Raw genomic sequence first — 21,090 nt, 5'->3', positions numbered from 1 at the left:
CTCCTAGAACATCCTGCACATGTCATTCAAAACATCAGTTGAGAATGGGGACCCAAGCCTTAGTGGTCTTGGGTCGTCCCTGAGCATCACGAAACGTGAGCTCGATCTGTTGATGGTTTTCAAACACATTAACTCCCCCTGAACTATCACCCTTTTTAGATCTCCAAGTTTGTCTTTGTTTACCAGATTGTGTATTATGTACAGTTTCTGATTTTAATGGTTGTGACAAACTAGGTTTCCTTTTAACTGTTTTGACTTCAGATTTTAAAGCCTTTTCAACAGCTTTGATGTTTTGACGTCGTTGTTTCGTTTCTTGTTCTTTAACAGTTCTTTTATCATGTTTTGAAGAAACAGGACGACGTTGTGAGTGACCTTGTTCAGAAGGGGTTCTTTCAACAAAATTTGGTTTGGGAGAGTTTGTGCAGTCTTTAATGATGTGCCCAAACTTCCCACATTTGAAACAAGTTCTCCTTTCAACAAACTTAGGAGAACTGGATCGACTAGCAGATGTCGAACCTGTAGAACCTGAGGTACTTGCTCTTTCATCACACCCGTTTGTGTGTTGGGTGTAATTGTTATCGCTGTTACGTTTCAAAATCTTGACTTGTTGTACAAAATCAGTGTTTGATTTGTTCTCAAAAGTCTCAATTTTATCCGTACCTTTTAATGCTACAAATTTAACATCTTTTGCTTTCTTCTTGTAACGAGCTCCTTTTGATTCAACCTTAGCCTTTGGCTTTGGAGCTCGTTGTTGTTGTTTACCCTTAAAAGCAATTGGTTGTTGCTTTGTCGGTGACTTTTGGTTTCCAAATTGTTTTCTAATTTCTGATTTTGGAACAGGATCACATTGTGTTACCACAACTCCTGGAATGGTCTTTCCCAAAAATTTATTAGTAGTATCTTCAAACACTTTGTCAATCAAGGATTGATTGACATTTTTGATTGGAAAATCTTTGTTTGAATAAATTTTACTATCACCGACCAAAGTATACAACACATTATCACCTTTAACAGCAGACATACCTTCCTTGTCATTCCCGACATCTTTGACAGCTTTGACAGGATCTATCACTTGCTTGACAACAGGTTGCACGGCAGGAGTAGGAGGATCACAAAGAATATGATTCTCAATTGGAATTTCTACTCCTTTCGTTTCATCAAGTGATTCATCCTTGTCACTCACATTTGTTTCATCATCTGAAGAATCATAGTCCTCAATGGTTGGAGGACTTTGCTTCATGGATGATGACGTTTCTTGTTGCTCAGAGGATGTGTTCGAAGAATTGTCCGGTTTGAACCCAAGGCCAGTAGCAAATTCCTCAACATCAAGAGGCACACTGGGTTCATACCGAGGCATTTCCTCCTCATCAGGCATCTTGGTATAATTGTTCATCAAGGGGGGCGGACATTTCTTATACCCTATGCCTTTCTGGTTTCCTTTCGGTTGTTGAACATCGATGATGTGATCAAGCACAAATTGGGAGTTAGAATAACTTTCCAATTTTTGTTTGATCGCATCATGCTCGCATTGGGCAATGGCTAATTGCTTCTTAGTTTCTTCCACAATGTTAATATATTCATTTATACTTACTTGCTTGTGGTAAACTACTTTGTTAACCTCGGACACATTTTTCTTTAATGTTTCTATTACAGATTTAAATTCTTTTTCATTCCGAGTTAAAGCCATGTTCGCCTCTTTGCATTTCGACAGTTCAATAACCAAATTCTGATTATGACTATGAAGCTTTTCTGATTCAAGCTTCATATCAGCACATGATTTACATACACTAGGAGCAGGAGGTTCAGAATTTACCTGACTAGAAGAGGCTGAACCGTTTGCCATAAAGGCAGTTTGAAAAGAAAAAGTTCCATCTTCAGAAAATAGCTTCTCCATTTCCTTTGATGCAGTATCCGCCTTCCTAATCAGAATCGATTTCTGACACTTAAGCTCATCAGCTTCATTCAGTAGATTCTGAATATCATCACCTCCTTCCTCCTTTACATCAGACTCTGAGTGATTATCCCCAGAAACAGAGCCTTCTTCATCAGAACTTCCAGAATAACCTGAACTGTCATCACTTCCAGAAGACTCTTCTTTATGAACATGCTCGATGATCTTTGCATAACAAGCTGTTCCACTTCTCTGATCATCATCACCAAACTGCACTGACCAGTCACATCCCTCATCAGCTTGAACAGCCAAAGCCCGATTGGGATTTGAAGTTCCAGACTGGCCCTGATTGTTATTCACTGCCACCATCCTCCTTTCACGGTTTTCTTGTTGGGCATTCACATTTGTAGTACTCGTCTGGTTTCTGAAAAGGTTGTGATTGCCATGTTTTGTTGGTAGAGTGCACTCACGTTTGAAGTGCCCTTTATTACCACAGTTGAAGCATGTAACGGTGTTGATATCAAACCCATACTTCGTATCTTTCTTTCCTTCCAATGAAGTTCTACCAGTACGAGCCATAAAGTCTTTGGCCCTTCTAACCGCACTTGCAAAAGCCCACTTAATATCCATCAATTCCATTTCTTCCTTGTCGATCTGTTGATAGTCTTCATTGGTCATGTTGATGTTTCCAAGCTGACCTGCTACCAAACCACAGTAAGCACTGACCATTGTATTAATAATTTCCATGTGCTCCTTAGCAACTTCAATGCTGAGGTGTGAAAGGTTTGAATTATCGACTCGGATTGTGTTAGGGTTTTGAGGTTGAGGATTGCTTGTATAGTGAGCCTGCTGTTGTTGTTGTGGAGGTTGGACTTGTGGCTGTGTTGGGACAGGAATGTAAGACCTCGGATCAAAAACTGGAGCAGCAGTTGATTGAGGAAACGGAAGAGAACTTGAACTTGTGTTGGACACAAATGCAGTTTGCAGCTTAGGTTGCTGTTGCTGAGCTGCAGTAGATCTTGCCAAAACATCGAAGCCTGGAAGGTACATCTCTGTATTCTGAGGAGCGGGAGCACGCTTTGCTTTTTTGATTTCTTCATCATTTTTATGTTCTAGCTTCTGAATGAACTCGTAGATGTTAACCGTGTCTAGAGTTCCAGTGTGCTTCAACAACTCAATAAAAGAACTCCATTTTGGAGGTAGAGCATCAGCAAACCTATTCACCATGTCTTGTTGAGTAGAGACAACCCCATAGGCACACATTTCACTAATCAGATGATAGAACCGTGTTGTCATATCATTTAGAGTTTCGTTCTCCAAAAATTGAAACAATTCAAACTCTTTCTTCAACAAATCATGACGAGACTTTCGAGTAGCTGCATTGCCTTCTCCTCTAGCAACTAAGGCATCCCACAAGGTTTTCGTGGTCTTGCAGTAGGAGAACTGATGATAGATATCTTTGTTGAGTGCTTGTGTAAGTGTAGCAAAGGCCTTTTTCTCCAATTCATAAGCCTTCTTGTCGTTTTCCAGCATGTTTGCATAACCTTCTGAAGTGGACGCAGCAACCTCCAGATTGGCATTGAATGCATTGATGAAACACGTCCAAAGATCGGTGCTTTGCCCTTGAACATACGTGTGAAAGCGGTTTTTCCATGACGGAAAGTCGTTCATATGATTCAACTTTGGTGGACGATTGTTGCTGCCCGTTTCGCTTTCACTAATCAAAAGGTTTTGAATGCTTTGACTTTGATTGGATACCAAAGCCCATTGACTTGGACTAATTGATGGCGGAGGAAACATACTCTTTGCCCAAGCTGCAGCAGAAGTTAGTTCTTGACTAGATTGTGAGTCCAAACTCCAATCCCAAGGACTTGTACAACTTATTTTGATCAAATACTAATAGAAAACCTACACAAACACAAACTGTTAAATGCAAACAGACACGAATTGAAGGATACTGATTTGTTCGAAAGATCAAGACTTGTTCGAAGGATCAACAGTGTTCGAAAGATCACTGTTGAGTTTCGAGCAAAGACTTCGAAAGATTCACAATTTTGAAAGATCCTTATCTTTCGAACACAGATCTCGAAAGATTCACAATGAAAGATCCTTATCTTTCGAACAACAATCTCGAAAGATTCACAATGAAAGATCCTTATCTTTCGACTCTGATCTCGAAAGATTCACTAATCTCGAAAGATTCACAGTGAAAGATCCTTATCTTTCGAGATAAATCCTTATCTTTCGATGAGTTACAGTAGCTCGAATGATTGTATCCTTCGAAAAGATTCCAAGAACGAAAGATAATGTTTAGACTTCGAAAGATGGTCTTTCGATGTCGAAGGATATCTTTCGAATGCTTCTGACACACTGACACGAAGTTGACGGGTAGGTGGGAAAGGTGATGGGTTGGTGCACAACTTTCGGCAGAAGGTATGTGCAGACACAACTTTTCACCAACTTTGAAAATGTTACCCAAAATGGACAACCCTATCCAGAAAAACAGTCACCGGAATAATGACCGGAATTTGGCCGGAAATTACAAAGTTACTTAAAAACAGGTTTTTAAGTTACCCAACCCAACTTTGAACACTCCCGAAAGATTTAGAACGCGTTTTTCAGTTTAAAGATGCAAGAAAACCACCAAAAACGGGTGCTAAACCAAGTGTCCAAATACACCAAGAACTTGAACAAACCCGGTTTTAAACAAGGTAAAGAGCCACGGCTCTGATACCACTTGTAGGTCCCTCTTCGAGGATGACGAACCTAAACCTTGTTATACAAACTCACTAGCAAGTGCGGAATCCAAGCTAGCAAGCAAACCGAGATGAAACAAGTATAAACACAAACACACAAGGTTCACCGATTAACACCACTGTATTAATACGAATGAAGGTTCCGGTTACAAGCACAATGTTCACAAATGTGTTTTGCAAACTCTCAAAGTGTGTGTGTATGTTTCGGACAGAATGCTCTCAACTCTCTATCTCTCTATGTGTGCATCTATCTTTTCTAACACACTGCATGGGTATATATATACCCAGCCACAGCAGGTCTGACCGAAGGATCCGATAGATGTCACGAAGGATCATCTATCGATGTTGCACCTATCGAAGGATCAGGAATACTGATCGACTTCCATCGAAGGGTTCACAGTGACCTCGAAGGTTGATCTATCGAGGTCCATCCATCGAAGGTTCAACTTTCGATCTCATCGAAGGATCTCACTATCCTTCGATGAGTTATCCTTCGAGCCACACATGTTACAATCATAAACTAACTGTTTGGCTAAGTCAAACTAGGAGGATAGTTGACTTGGTCAAACTTACAAGACTAACATAGACATCGTTTTACATCGAGACTGAATACAGACAAAGTACAGACACAAGTGCACCAACAGCCTATAAGTGTGATATCGTATCGAATAGGTGTGGTTTAGGTCACGTATTGACTTCGTATAAGCCTATAAGTGTGATGACCTATACGCAGCGTATATGACCCTTGTTTTCTGTGCAATGATTGGTTGTCAGGCACTGAGATCCATGGTTTATCTACGCAGCGTATTGGCCAATACGCAGCATAGAGTGTTAACCCTATACGCTGCGTATTGACCAATACACTGCGTAGATAAACCCTAATTTTGTTAGGGTTTGGTGTGCCAATAGGCACTTTAGTGTGCCAATAGGCACACCCTTTTGGTAAAAGGTGTAGGCTGATGAAAGCGTCGGCCAAGCCCACGATTTTGCTGAAAAGCGCCGGCTAAGCTCGCGCTTTTTGTGAAATGTGCAATCTAAGCCCCGTGGTTTTTGAAGTCATTGTCTATTTTGGACATTTCTTGTTCAACTTTGATTGTTTTGTAATGTAATTCTCCCTTCAACTATTTATTAGGTATCTCTCATATTTTCCCTTCAAGTATTAGGTCTCTCTCATGTTAGAAATTAAAATTCAAATGATCATACAAATTCATTTCCTACATGCATGTCCCTTTTAGATGTATAAATTTTGATCCATTTATGATTGTTTTAGTGCGGTTTATGTTTCCACTTTAGCATGTCAAATGTGTCGGAAATCACCAAAATTGTTGGTGTCAAAACATACTAAATCATTTTGTTAAAAAAGAAAAAAAAATATATAATTGAAATGGTAGACTGACGCATTTAATATGTTAATTATTTTACACAAAGTTTATAACCGACAAATGATAATTAAGGTGTCACATTTGTTAAAAAAACGCTAGGAAAAATGGCTGGAAGACTATTGAGATGTGAGGAGAAATATGACGTGCATAGGACTAAAGAAGGAGGAGGTTATTAGCCAGCTATGAGTGAACTTGTAACACAAACAGCCAGCCAAGAGGATGAAAATAAATAAAACAAATGTTTTGTTTGTCTTGTTTGGTGATTAGCTAGACGTGCTAACCTCAAGGAATGGGTATTTCATGGGTATATATTGCTTTCAAAAGTACTTCACGTACACAAGAATATATATATATATATATATATATATATATATATATATATATATAAGGTAGGGCTAGGTAGAAAACCCTAAAAATTTGAGAAAACACTAGAAAATTCAACCTCCCGACTTTTTTTTTTTTTTTTGAAAAAAATAACACATGTAATATATATGTTTTTTAAGAGTTTTGAGCCAAAAAAATCAAAAAAGCGCCAAGTGGTTTTTTTTTAAAAAAAATAAACAAGTTTCAGCACTTTTTTGTCTAACACATGTTAGTGATGAAAGTTGCTGAAACTTATTTATTTTTTTTAAAAACATCCACTCGGCGCTTTTTTGATTTTTTTGGCTCAAAACTCTTAAAAACATGTATATTACATGTGTTATTTTTTTCAAAAAAAAAGGTCGGGAGGTTGGGTTTTCTAGGGTTTTCTCAAATTTTTAGGGTTTTCTATCTAGCATTGTCCTATATATATATATATAAATATATATATATATATATATATATATATATATATATATATATATATATATATGGTTGGGCTATATAGAAAACCCTAAAAATTTAAGAAACCCGGGAAACTCAAAGCTCCCGACTTTTTTTTTTCTAAAAAAAATAACATATGTAATATACATGTTTTTAAGAGTTTTGGGCCAAAAAAATCAAAAAAGCGCCGAAGAGTTTTTTTTATAAAAAAAAAAACAAATTTCAGCAACTTTCAACATTTTTTGTCTAACACATGTTAGTCACCGAAGTTGCTGGAACTTGTTTATTTTTAAAAAAAAAAAGTACTCGGCGCTTTTTTGTTTTTTTGGCCCAAAACTCTTAAAAACATGTATATTACATGTGTTATTTTTTTCAAAAAAAAAAAAAGTCGGGAGCTTTGAGTTTCCAGAGTTTCTTAAAATTTTTAGGGTTTTTTGTCTACCATTAGCCTATATATATATACACATACATATATAGTGGAGAGTTCAAATGAGAAGAATTTTTTTGTAAGAATAAAAAAGAACAAACTTCAACCAATAATAATGCTTAATTTTACTTCATTTAGTTTTTGTATTTAATATGGGTGTAAGGTTATATTGGTAAAATTAGATAGATCATTAATTCTTAGTCTTCCTTTTTAATAGCTCACTAAATTAAATTTGTAACTTATTAAAAAAATATATATATTTTCAAAGAAGAAAAAAATTAATTTAAAGTGTAGGATAAATTATGAGGTGTGTAGGATGAATTACGAGTTGTGTAGGATAAATTTCAGTATGTGTAGGATAAATTTCAAAAACGTGTAGGATAAATTTTGATGTGTCTAGGAAAAAATTTTAGTGTGTATGATGATACTCTTTATGACTAATTAATTAGTCAAAAATAATAATAAATGAGATGAGAGAAAAACTATTTAATGTTTTACAATTGTACCCTTTATTCTTTTTCTTCTCAATTTAATTTTCTTCTCAAATGAACGTCCCCCTATATATATATATAGAGAGAGAGAGAAACGGGATCAGGAGAAAACGCTCAAAAGTGTGAGAACGTTTACTGGCCCAACACGTGTCACGCCGCTTAGAGAAGGGCGGAGGGGCTTTTTTGTCCTTTAATATTTCTTTTTTTAAACGCGTGTCATTTCTTCTTTTCATTTTTTGACGTTTAATAAATACGCGGTATTTTTTTTGTTTTTAGCTCAGGATCATAGTAAATATTTTGACGATTTAAGTATTGTTTTGGCGCTTTTATTGTTTTTTAGATCACGATGCAGGCCTTTAATGTAAAATACATCAGCAATTTTCTTGATTTTATTATATCAAGTGTTGTGTCATGTAGGATACAGACTTATAATGTGACAGGCAATTATGGCGTTTTGAAAAGATAAATAAATTCAGTTTTCCATGTAGTGGATTTTAATATAATAAATGTTTGGCAATAATAATTCCGTCTCTTCATTTTACTGTTTTAGCAATTACTGTTTCTTTCAATTTTCATCTGTCAATTAGTGTTGATTTTTTGCAGTTATACTTTGTTTGCGTTTTTTGGCGTTTTTATATAGCAACGTCATGCTTCGCTAGCATCCGTTCTCACAGTTTTTCACACTATCAGTCGTTTTGGTGTTTGTAGTTTTTGGTGTTTTATACTCAATTTTTTTAAATTAGTAGAGAATTAGATAATAAACAACAGAGAATTAGATAACAAACAATAGAAAATGAAAAAAAAAATTATAATCTAATTTCCCATTCAAATCTTCACTGTCATCAGCCTCTTCTACTTTAACCTTTTTGGCGTTTTGAACCTGTTTTTTAATACCTTTATGTAGATCCTTATTTTCTTACATAACGGCCGTCTTTAGAAGATGCTTATTTTTGCGGCATCCTTTATTGTGGGTGGATATATACTTGTTTGATGACATGTTGAAGACCAACGCTTGCTCTAATGTATTGATCCCTTCATGCCATCAATATATCCATCAAGAACAAAGTGACAGGATGTCATATCAGTGTAATCAGTCTTTTTTTCTTGAATATTTGTCCATCTCATTCAGCAAAAGATTATAGAGATACCCAATTCAGAGAAGAATCCATTCAGTGAAACTTCATTCAGATGAATACTCAATATAGAAGAATCGAGGTTCTGCATCTGTGGCTTTTTTAACTATTTTTTGGCGTTTTAAAGTGAATGGTTTCTAGGAATTATGACGTTTGTTTTTGGTTTGTGATCAGTTTATTGTGCAGAGACGTCTCTCTTATAGGATGTTTTTGGCGCGTAGTTTAGACGAGATTTTATTTATAATAAATGATATTAATAAAGTAGCCGTCTTTTCAGTTACTGTGTATTTTTACTGTTTTTTGTTCAGTTTTTTATGAGTTTTTAGGGTCATAGACTTTCCATCTCCCAAGTTTGGCGTTTTTAATGGCTTTAAGTGGGTTTTAGCGTTTTTTTTCCATTTTTAGCTTTTATTAATATTTCTGCAAACTACTTTCACTATAGTTTGGGAGTTTTTGGCGTTTTTACTGCATTATGGCGTTTCACATGCATTATGACTGTTTGGCGTTTTATTAATATAATGTATTTTTTTATTCTAAGTTGAAAATACATAACAAACAACAGAAAAAAAAATTAAAAAAATAAAAATAGAAACAATTCATCATCCAAATCTTCAATGTCATCAGTCTATTTCTTCTTTGAATCATGTTCGCTGGCGGTTTGGCTTAGCCATGCTTGTGTTTTTGTGGCCGTTTGGAAAGACAAAATGACATGAGTTTTTTGTTTGAATATGTATCTTCAAACAACAAGTGTCATTCATCTTTTCATGCCATTATAATATTCATCAATATCAAAACACAAAAAATGACATAAGCCTGACACCAGCATCTTTTTGTTTCTGATTTGTCCATCTCATGCAGCAAAATGTTATTTGAGTCGCAGCAACTTAGGGAAGAATGCATTCTCCGAAACTTTGGCGTAGAACAATATTTTAATATACAAGAAACGATATTTGCCATTTTTGGCGTTTTACTGAGAAAATAGTGTATCTGAAAGAACCGTCGATGTTTTTGGAATCTTTGATGTTTGAGTGTTTTGGCGTTTTCTAAGATGAATGGTATATAGTAGAAAATACGGCGTCTTTTGAGTAGGTTTGTTTGATGTCTTGGGGATTTTGGTGTTTGTAAGATGAATGGTATATAGTAGAAAACATAGCGTTTCAGTTTCTAGGGGTGTGTTTTTATGTCTGGGATGTTTTTGTTTATATAGGGATGTGTTTTGGTCCGTAATGGCGTTTTGTATTTATTATTATGGCGTTTTGGTATAGAAGTGTAAAGACCTTTTTACCCTTAATGAGGCGCGTCCACGTAATAAAATTGATGTTATTTACGAAAACGCCACCGCGGCAATCTAGTCCATAGATTGTTTTAATCGGACGATCCATAAGCGTTCTCACCGTTCTCACACTTTCTATCGTTTTCTCTAAATCCCGACCCTATATATATATAGTGTTCTTACATTAATACAAATGACATGATGGCACGTTCCATATCCCCTCAACTCCATGAAAGTTGCATGTTATAAGGCAAATTTCGCTGGATCACACTAGACTATACGTCAAGGTGTCTTTTCCCACAGAATCGAACACAACATATATATATATATATATATATATATATATATATATATATATATATATATATATATATATGTATATATATATATATAGGGAGAGGATCATGAGAAAACTAGAAAACTAACTAAAATCCACTAAAAAGGAGGGGGGAGACTTTTAATGAAGGAGGGGGACTTTTAATGAAGGAGGGGTAAAATTGGAAAAAAAATGTATAACTTTTCAAACATTTCCCATTTCTCCATACGTTACCATTTTAAAACAAAAATGGCACCATAAGATCACAAATTTTCTTATCTTTCATTCAAGTATATTCGAGCATATTTTTTATGTCATAAAAAAAGATTTATGGTGTCGTCTTGTTTTCAGCACAATTATTATAGTAGTGCACATGTGCAATATAACAGGTACTACAATTGCATTACACGCTTAAAATTAGCTTGTTAAGTCTAGTTTAGCTTTTAGGGTTAGTTTTTTTTTTTTTTTTTTTTTTTTTTTTTTTGAGGTTTAGGATTAGGTTTTTGGGTGTGGGGGGAGGGGGGTTTAGGTTTTTGGGGGGGGGGGGGGTGGGATGGGGGGTTTAGGTTTTTTCCGGGTTTATGTTTAGGGTTTAGTTTTAGGTTTTTGGGGGGTGAGGGGTGGGGGGGTTTAGGTTTTTGGGGGGTGGGGGGGTGTTTAGGTTTTTGGGGGGTGTCGGTGGGCGGTGGGTTAAGTGGTTTAGGCTTTCCGTATTAGTGCACATGTGCAGTACAACAAAAAAAAAAATTTTTTTTAAATTTTTTTCCATACATAAAAAGTAGCGATTTTTCTTTAAAAATTGTAAAAAAAAAAATTTGGTAATTTTTTTAGGTTTTTTTTAGTTAGTTTTTTGGTTTTCTCATTTAAACTAGTTTTCTCATGATCCATCCCCTATATATATATATATATATATATATATATATATATATACATATATAGGAGAAGGATCCAATAGGAACCACCCTTTATTGCGAGAACCGCGATAATCAATGTGAACACAACCAAAAATACATAAAAATAGCTAGAAAACACACAATTTTTTTTAAATATTTTTTTATAAAAAAAATCGCTGGATTTCGTTACCAAAAAAAAAATTGCTACTAAAAGTAGCGGTTTTAATATAAAAAATATTAATTTTTTTTTTGTGTGTGTATGTAAGGGGTTTTTTTATTTTTTTAGATTTTTTGGGGGTTTAGTTTTTAGCATTTTAGCTTGGGTGGGTGAGGGGGGGGGGGGGGGTTTGCTTTTTGGGGGGTGGGAGAGGGGGGTTTAGGTTTTTAGGGGGTGGGGGTTGGGGGGTTAGGTTTTTAGGGGGTTTAGTTTTTAGCATTTAGCTTGGGGGAGGGGGTTGGAGGGTTTAGGTTTTTTTTTTTTTTTTGGGGGGGGGGGGAGGGGGCGTTAGGTTTTTTTTTATGTTTTTTTTGTTGTGTTCACATTGATTCTCACGGTTCTTGCAATAAAGGTGGTTCTCGCATGAACCTTACCCTATATATATATATATATATATATATATATATATATATATATATATATATATATATATACTAGCCATTTACCCGCACGATGCAGCGGGAGTGGAGATTTAGAATAGGATACTCGTTTACCATTAGTTTAGTAGTCGTCTCGTGATATATACTGATGTGAACCCCGACTTGTGAGGTCTTACAAAAATTGAATATTTTGTTGTATAACTCATTTTCATGCCAACCATGGATGATTCTTTATTCAAGCTGAGTATGGGCTTGAGACAGGGGCGGATGCACCTTGTATCAAGGGGTAGCCTCCGCTACCGCTTGGTCGGAAAATTTTTGACGTTTTTAGTGTAAATTTTGGAAAAATTTGACATTTTTTCGATTTCGTTACCGCCTATTTATAAAACGTTCCCGCTTGGTCGGAATCCTAGATCCGCCACTGCTTGAGAATGATGCATTTGAGAAGTTCAAAGATACAATACATAATCATCAAGAGGAAGCAATAAGCGATGATGCGGGGGCGACAATTTGCAACACCATACTTTTTTATTAGTTTATCAATCTTTTCGTGATATATTATTATAATACTTCTATTAGTTTCTGTATTCGTACAGTATTTTACAAAAGTTTATTATGTTTATTGTTTTAGTTTTCTTAAAATTTTTGATCGAGTTACTAACATTATATATCTTGGTAGATGTTAGAACTGAATACTATATTTCTTGGGTAAATGTTAGTACTAATTATTATAAATTTGTCAATTTCCGTTGTATACACTTTATAGAAATACAAGATAAACTTTAAATGCTTGAAGATAAAATTGGTATACATACTTGTGACGAACTATTTTCTCTTAATGGCGTATAAAATCAAGATAAACCCCTACAAAAGTTGCAAGGACCGGCAGTTCCAGACATAAAATAACTTCTAAACTAAGATATTCCTAAAATTCATAAATATTTGATGATAGAGTCATAGCATGATGCAAATTCCCACAAATCTAGAAATGGGGATGTACCCTCTAGCCAAAATCAGTTAGAAAGTAAAAAAAAAAAGTAGACGTATTCCTCCTCCTGCAAGGTTTCCAGGCAAGTGTGATAATGTCAGTTTAATTACATATATAAAATTTTCTAAGATTGGCTAAAGTCTCAAGTTTATGTGTAATTATAGCATAGGATGATACTTATGATGAGCCTTATGCTATTGATTGTTGGTATGTATGTAGGCTTTAGACCTCAACATCACAAAACTATATTAACTTATCATGACAACGTAGGAGTTGATATAATCAGCAAAAATATACAAGCAACAAAAAGAACAAAACAATGTTATTGGTTTAATACTAAGATAGTGTAACTTTTTAAGTTCTAGATTTCAATGCATTTCATTGCCTTTTAAAATAACAATAAAACTATTTAATTTTTTATTTCAATGCATCTTATTGCATTTTAAAATAACAACAAAACTACTCAAATTTTTTGAACGGCTAAAAATAACATTTATCACAAAAAAATATATACATCACTTATTCCAGCAAGCTGCTAGAACAGAACCCCCTTGCAAATATTACACCCCATTCTTACATCAACTGTCATACAACTTAAACACTTCAAATCTTAAAGGAACACCACTCCTCCCATTCTAAATCTTGCCTTTCGTGCGGTTTTTAATCCATAAGAGAGCTGTGAACTGGTACATTTTTTTTCTTTTGAATTGCTTTGATTGCTCCACCAATAATACTACCACCATTCTTCTTTAGCTTCCGAACTGAGACTTTCACTGAAATATCATAATTCAAGCTGATTACATGTGAGTACTCCTAGATGGAACCCCTGGGTCCCGCCAAAGGCCCGTCTTTTGATTTGCCAAGAGGTCAGATCGCGACTATGCAGGCTATTGTTAGAAGGGGTATGCACCTTCCTTCCTCTCATTGCTGCCTCTGTGGATCTGCAGAAAAAATAGCAGGTTTAAGTATGTCCATTTTCTGTTTGCAACCCGTTTCTACAAGTACTTTAAAGTTACCTGTTTTGACCCATACCTAACCCACCCAACCCGCACATTTTTGTCATCTCTACTAACTATCACTGTATATTTGCAAATAAAACCACCCAACATTTATTCTTTTCCAACATAATTTACCTTCAATAATTCGACATCCAGTGGCTTCACAAATGAAATATCAAATTCTATTACGGTCATTGAACATCATATAACTACCTGGCCTGCAACTTAAACAAAAAAAAAAAAAAAACTTGCCTGTTACAATGATAAGTTCATCATCACACATCCCTCTATGGTAAGCAACAACTGCAAGTGTGAGGTCAGACTCTCATAATACTCCCCAACAACACGTGAATCGTAATACAGCTCGGTGTTGAGAAAGTGTTCGGGATTGTTATTAATGTCTATAATGATTTTTTTACCCAAAGTATTTTGTACATGGACACCTTGACTACCTTCACTCAACTGGAAGCAAAGAATGAACAGATAGAATCAGGCCCTTAATGAAGTCTTCTGGAAACATATAGATAAGAAGGAAGCAATAGTTATCCAACCTATTAGTTATCTAACCAGAACCCAATTTGCCACCTTTATATCCGAATGTCAGCAATCAAGGTGGCCTAAATAAGAGGCATCTAAAAGAAGCATATGGATTAATGGATAAAAAGGAAGCATAATTGAAAGAAGAAAATGACAAGCAAGGATAATGAAACCAACTTCCTGCAACTAATGTGTAGCAACTTCAATGGCATACACAAACAGGTCCATGAATCATTACTCACCACCAGCCTTAGGTGGTGGTGCTTTTTCAATACTGTCCTCCTGTGATTATAAAACCAACAATTAATAATCAGTAGAAACCAAAGTAGTTAAAAAAATATTCATAGCAAATACCTGCAAAAGGCGTATGATTATACCAGAACTCATGGGTCTCCCTACCACAATCATCAACCAGATCTTTCACTTCTCAAAACAGACACCTTTTTGCTAAATCGACATCCAGTGGCTTCAAAAGAAATATCAAATTCTATTGCGGTCACTACACATCATATAACAGTTAAAGCATAGCCACGATGAACTGTAACAGTTGAAACATAAATAGCATGGTTTTTTTCAATTTTTGAATATCGCTTACCGTATAATCATTTTAACTTTTACCCAAGATTCAAACCCCCTTTGAATTGTGTCAGCACTATCATGACGTGGCGGATGACAGAGACATTAGCCCAACAAACTGCCATAGTCCTCCAGGGGTCTCTTTAGGTCTCTTTAGAACTTCCTATCTTAACAAAAAGATATAAATAAAGTAAAATAAACATCAAATCCTAAAACCAAATAAAATAAAATCAGCAAAGCAAGCTTTATGTGTTAAAAAGGAAATTAATGGATCACCTGGTAGTATGCTATAGCAAGTGACCTTAACCCGTTGTCTGCAAATTTGTCAATGAAGGCATGAATGTCTGATTTGCTGTGTGCAAGATTCAAAATCTACACCAATTTAAAACAAAATTATTAACCAGCTAAGAAATACATAAAAAAAAACTATTTTTTACAATAGTCAATATTAACCACAAAAAATCTCAAAACAAAAAATAAATTATAGAAAAAGAAAGATCATGTAAGAACCGAAGAAACGTGATGATGACCTGCTAAAGAACACACAACCTTCTTGACCCTCCTTTCATAGCCTTCATAGTCCATCTTCACCTTCATTCTAGAGAAATCGACCAACCCCAGATGTAGTTCCACTGGTTCCAGATGAACACTAAATGTTGGAAACTACTTAAAACGACATACCACAGAGCAGCTCAAAACAACAGCAACAAGAACATCTTACGAAAAGGTATTAAACTGAATACAAAACATTTCAGCCCCAAACTGGTTGAAACATTTCGTCAAACAGTTGGTGTTCATACTCAAACCTTTCAACACATAATGAAAAAAAATAAATGAGGGTTCATAGAGAGCAGGATGAAAGATAACCATAAGAGATACTGAATGTTATGACACAAGAAAAGAAATAGATGAGAAACTCATTAACCAAATAGCTTCAACACAGCAAGAATCACAAATCCATGGAGCAGAAGACATAGATCAGATAAATTACCTAACCGAAGATGACCATCAATCAAATGACAGCAAACACAAGAAAATCGAAGGAAGATAGTGGCTATTGGTCGCGTTGGCGGTTGATGTTTCCATGGTCGTCGTACAAATTGAGAGAATCCCTATTTCACTCTCTCTCTCTCTCTCTCTCTCTCTCTCTCTCTGCAAAATGAAAAAGAAGACAATATGGGTGTATTGGGAATCAGGCCAAAAGTACTGGAATTCAAATCCTCACCAACCAGTGGAATAAAGTCCTTGATGACCATAGGGGAAAAACATCATTTGTTGAGACCCAAGAACCACCACCATATCCATAAACAATAACAAAGATGAGCAAACCAGGGTTAGGGATTCAGAACTGTACGGTGAATCGCCCGTAAGTATCTAGATCTAAGAACCATTTCGAATGAGAAAACCCTAGATCTGAACCAACACTGAACAAGAGTAATGATACCGTCAAAGTGAAAATTGTAGATCTAAACCAGAACAGAACAAGAATGACTAATTGGGGACTCAAAAGTTCAATATAAAGGAATATTTACATACCTGTCAGCGGTGGATGGCTGGTGAAGAACGACTGGGGATGAAAAACGGTTGTTGCTGTAGAGAGAGAATGGGTGGTGTAATGAAAAGCCGTGTCTAGGTTTTGTGGAGCCAAAATCCTGTTTCAAAATTCAAAAACAGAGCCAAATACCACCGATTTTCTCCTTCTTTCTAACATTTGCTCACTCTATCTTTGCAAACCCATATTTGTTCCAGATCTCGCATCCAATTCCCATTCTACTATGACACCATTTTGTGATTTTAGGGTTTTTTCTTTAACAAGATGAAAGAGAACTCGGGGGAGAGAGAGAGAGAGAGAGTGAGAGAGAAATGAGAGCAGGATGTGAATTTCAAAATTCAGAAGAACAAAAGTATGGAGCCATAATCGAATTTCAAAATTCAAAAGAACAAAATGTTCCCGCCTACGTGTGTTGAAAAGGTACTTTCAACATATTTGTGCTTAAGATATTTGTATAATGTGCTTGAAATGCTTGTACAATGGCAAATGACCATTCTTGCCCTTCCTATATGCTTATTAAAGTAGTATATATATATATATATATATATATATATAGAGAGAGAGAGAGAGAGAGAGAGAGAGTTAGGTTAACGTATAAGAGCCGTTATCCTACATTACATACGCAATCATCTCAGCCGTCAGATCTTCTTCCCACATTGAAATCGCATGTTGGTTTTTGGTAACAATTTCGCATGTTGGTTTTTTAACATGCGATTTCATCAAAATTATCACATGCAAAATTGTTACAAAAAACCAACATGCAATTTTATCAAAATCACACATGCGAAATTATTATAAAAAACCAACATGCGATTTCATCAAAATTATCATATGCGATTTAATCCATGCTATTTTATAACATGTGATTTCACATCGCGTACGTAGCGTATGTTAAGCCATTTTGTACAATACACTTTCTACATATTATATATATATATATATATATAAAGGAAGTGCAGAATACAAATCCCTTAATCTTACATTACGTACGCAATTCCCACAGCCATACAAGTGTCCCTGGTTCATTTTTATTAGATAAAGGTATATCAGACATTCTGTTCAATAATCCGAGGGCTAATTAGGGAATTCCGTCAACAATGAAGCAGATTACGAGTTCGTTACAAAACCATCTATCTAATTACGGTTCGTATCAATTCAATTTGTAGGTTTTTATTGATTCGTATACCGAACACATATGGCGATACCGAAAATACTGAATTCGTCATTTAGGATGTTTATTTTGGGTTTTTCATTAGAGGGTTACGGTTGAGGGATGGGTTTTTATTTTATTTAAAGGTGTTTTCATGTTATTAGATTGTAATGAGATTGAAGATAAGATGTTTCGGGTTTTATTTGGTGATTTTAACATATCGCATGTGTTGTTGTTAACATATCGCATGTATTAAAGATTGGATCATAAGGATAATTTCGCATGTTTAAGTTGCACATTTCGCACACAATAAAGTCTTAAGATGTAATTTCGCATATTTGAGTTGGACATTTCGCACACTATAAAGTCTTTAACATGTTGAGCTCAATATTTTGCACGCTATAAAAGTAATGATATGTAATTTCGCACAGTGTGTTTTATAATTCAGTTCAATAATTCATATCAAATAATTCAGTTCAATAATTGATATCAATAATTTTACAGTGCTTTTTTTATTATAAACTTTATCTTTTTATCACAATTTCAAACCACTTATATCTTATCTTACTTAAAATATGTAGTTTTTTTTTTATCTTCTTGTAAATATGTTATCAAATGTAGTAAAGCATACCGTAAGAAAGCAACAGGTCCCACGAACTGTATTTTTGTGTTCTTCCCGCCAGCTCTTGCTCTTGTATGACAAAGTGCCCAGTAGATATGAGCACTAATCTAGATGCGGTATATCATCAACAGCCTCTACCCCAAGCAAACGTCTATCATTTGCAGTTGTGGCTTTTGTAATCTCCGCAAGAAACGTCATCCAGTACACCAGGAAATTTATTATAAACAGGCTCCCCCCGTCTCTTTGATTATCCATTGCTGTTGCAATTAAGCCATGGGTAATTCTCGCATTTTCCCTCCATTGACTGATGAATTTATCTATAACACTATCTCCACTTTTGGGTTCTTTACTCTTTTCAATCTTCTCAACCTTTATAACTTTTCATTTATCGATTATTATGACAACTAGCTTAGGTGCTTTTGTGTAACACCCCAAAAACGGGTTTGGTAAATTAGAACCCGGCTGATATAAAGAAATGAGTTTTAGTCTCTTATATAATCAAAATGAAACTTGAGGGACCAAAACCGTTAAGTGGGAAACATGAGTTTTATAAACTAAGGTCAAAACACCACACACACATAGTATGTGTGTGTATATGTGTGTATCGATGTCTAGGAAGAAGAAAAAGGGTTCAAACCCTAGTCTCTCTAAAATCTTCAAATTGGAAGGCTAAATGAAGCTTAAATTCATAACCGAGCATGGATTAATGATCACCTTCACAAGTGGATCATAAGGTATATTTTAAAACTTAGATTGGCGATCTTGCACGAAGTGGGTTATGTTCTAATCCGTGAATTGGTATGAAATTGAGTATGAGCATGTGTTAGAATCATCATATAGAATATGGATTATGAACGATTTGGAGTAATTTGATGTTTGGAGGTGAAACCCACTTCTAATGGTGAAGATGGCGACATGGGTGTGTCACCCATGTCCAATCCATGTTCAAATCTTGTTGTTCTATGTTGCATGTAATGCGTTCTTGTTAGGTAGATTGAATGTGATATGAATTTGTTGATGTTTTTGTGTTAATTGATGAATGAAAGCATGAAGTAGGAAGTAAAGCATGAAACACTTGAATCATTACTTAATCAAAATTGATAAGTAAAAGTACACTAAATGTGAAGCATATGAGATCATTAGAACAAGATGAAGTTAGAATGATGTTGGGTTGTTAAGCATGGGTCATGGTGTTAGTTGTAGAATTATGTTACTAGAATGAACGGAATTAAATATGTTTGGTATGTGCATATAACTAGATGATCATGTGGTTGTATGCTTATTGCATCGTGAGTATGAAATGTATATAGTGTCATTAGTATAGTCTACTATAATGACAAGGATGTATGAGGTTAAGTCGAAAGTTCATATGATAAATTGTTGACTTTTTGAAAGTCAACTGTGCATAAGTAGCAATGTTAGACTTTTGTCACAATTGTAATATTATAGAAAGTCATATGATGCGTGTTATATCAATATGTGTATTTGTGACGACATGAAGAATTATGTGGAATGAAAAGATACGACTTCTAGCTTATACTTTGTGTTGTTGGAATTTAACGAGTGAAGTTTAATGTAGGATGTGAATGTGAAATGAATGCAATACTAGAATGTGCATTTATAATAATGAAGTGGTAACCATGATGACATGAAAGTATAGGATCATGTCAAGATGGGGGAAAGCATGGAAGGCTAACGGAAAGGATATGAGGAAGCATGTACGAAACAGGCACTGGAGGTAACTGATTTCTGAAATCACTTCTTATTTATAATGAAGTTTAGTATGTGGTATATAGGGAAACCAAGTAAGAATTTACAGGTAAGGGTAAGTACCAAGGTAAGTTCATATGAACTTCGTCTATCCTTAATGTAAATTAAGATGATGGTTTCATCATGTTAATGTAATGTGCATGATGTTGCTGAATGTTCATTGTGTTAATGGAATGTGCATTATGTTGCTGAATGTTCATTGTGTGAATGGAATGTGCATTATGTTGCTGAATGTTCATCGTGTTAAGGGACTGTGCATTTTGTTGCTGAATGTGCACCGTGTTAATAGAATGTTCATTATGTTGCTGAATGTTCATCGTGTTAAGGGAATGTTCATTATGTTGCTGAATGTTCATCGTGTTAATAGAATGTTCATTATGTTGCTGAATGTTCATCGTGTTAAGGGAATGTTCATTATGTTGCTGAATGTTCACCGTGTTAATGGAATGTTCATTATGTTGCTGAATGTTCATCGTGTTAATAGAATGTTCATTATGTTGCTGAATGTTCATCATGTTAATAGAATGTTCATTATGTTGCTGAATGTTCACCGTGTTAATGGAATGTTCATTATGTTGCTGAATGTTCATCGTGTTAATAGAATGTTCATTATGTTGCTGAATGTTGTGTTAATAGAATGTTCATTATGTTGCTGAATGTTCACCGTGTTAATGGAATGTTCATTATGTTGCTGAATGTTCACCGTGTTAATAGAATGTTCATTATGTTGCTGAATGTTCATCGTGTTAATAGAATGTTCATTATGTTGCTGAATGTTCACCGTGTTAATGGAACGTTCATCATGTTTGTTGGAAGTTAGTCGGTTATGTTTGTTTGTAATTGCATTGATTTATGTTGATATGTTTATAGATAAGGCTCAACTTACAATAAGTGAATGTGACATGTATGTAAGTACGTATGTGAAGACGTAATC

The 21,090-nt window shown here is 35.1% G+C and overlaps 1 long non-coding RNA gene across 2 annotated transcripts; it reads right to left on the bottom strand.

Moving 5' to 3' along the window:
• Positions 1-15,100: 15,100 nt before the first annotated feature.
• Positions 15,101-15,676, bottom strand: LOC110915951. Of its 2 annotated transcripts, none has more exons than XR_002579380.2 (3): positions 15,593-15,676; positions 15,339-15,434; positions 15,101-15,225 (listed from the first exon to the last, which is right to left on the bottom strand). It is a non-coding gene; the product is annotated as an uncharacterized LOC110915951 (long non-coding RNA). The 2 variants fall into 2 exon arrangements; XR_002579379.2 differs by having other exon boundaries at positions 15,105-15,229.
• Between the last annotated feature and the right edge of the window lie 5,414 nt (positions 15,677-21,090).

This window comes from Helianthus annuus, chromosome 16 (genome assembly GCF_002127325.2).
Source record: "Helianthus annuus cultivar XRQ/B chromosome 16, HanXRQr2.0-SUNRISE, whole genome shotgun sequence".
NCBI classification, from domain to species: domain Eukaryota; kingdom Viridiplantae; phylum Streptophyta; class Magnoliopsida; order Asterales; family Asteraceae; genus Helianthus; species Helianthus annuus.
This window is presented reverse-complemented; position numbering and strand designations above follow the sequence as displayed.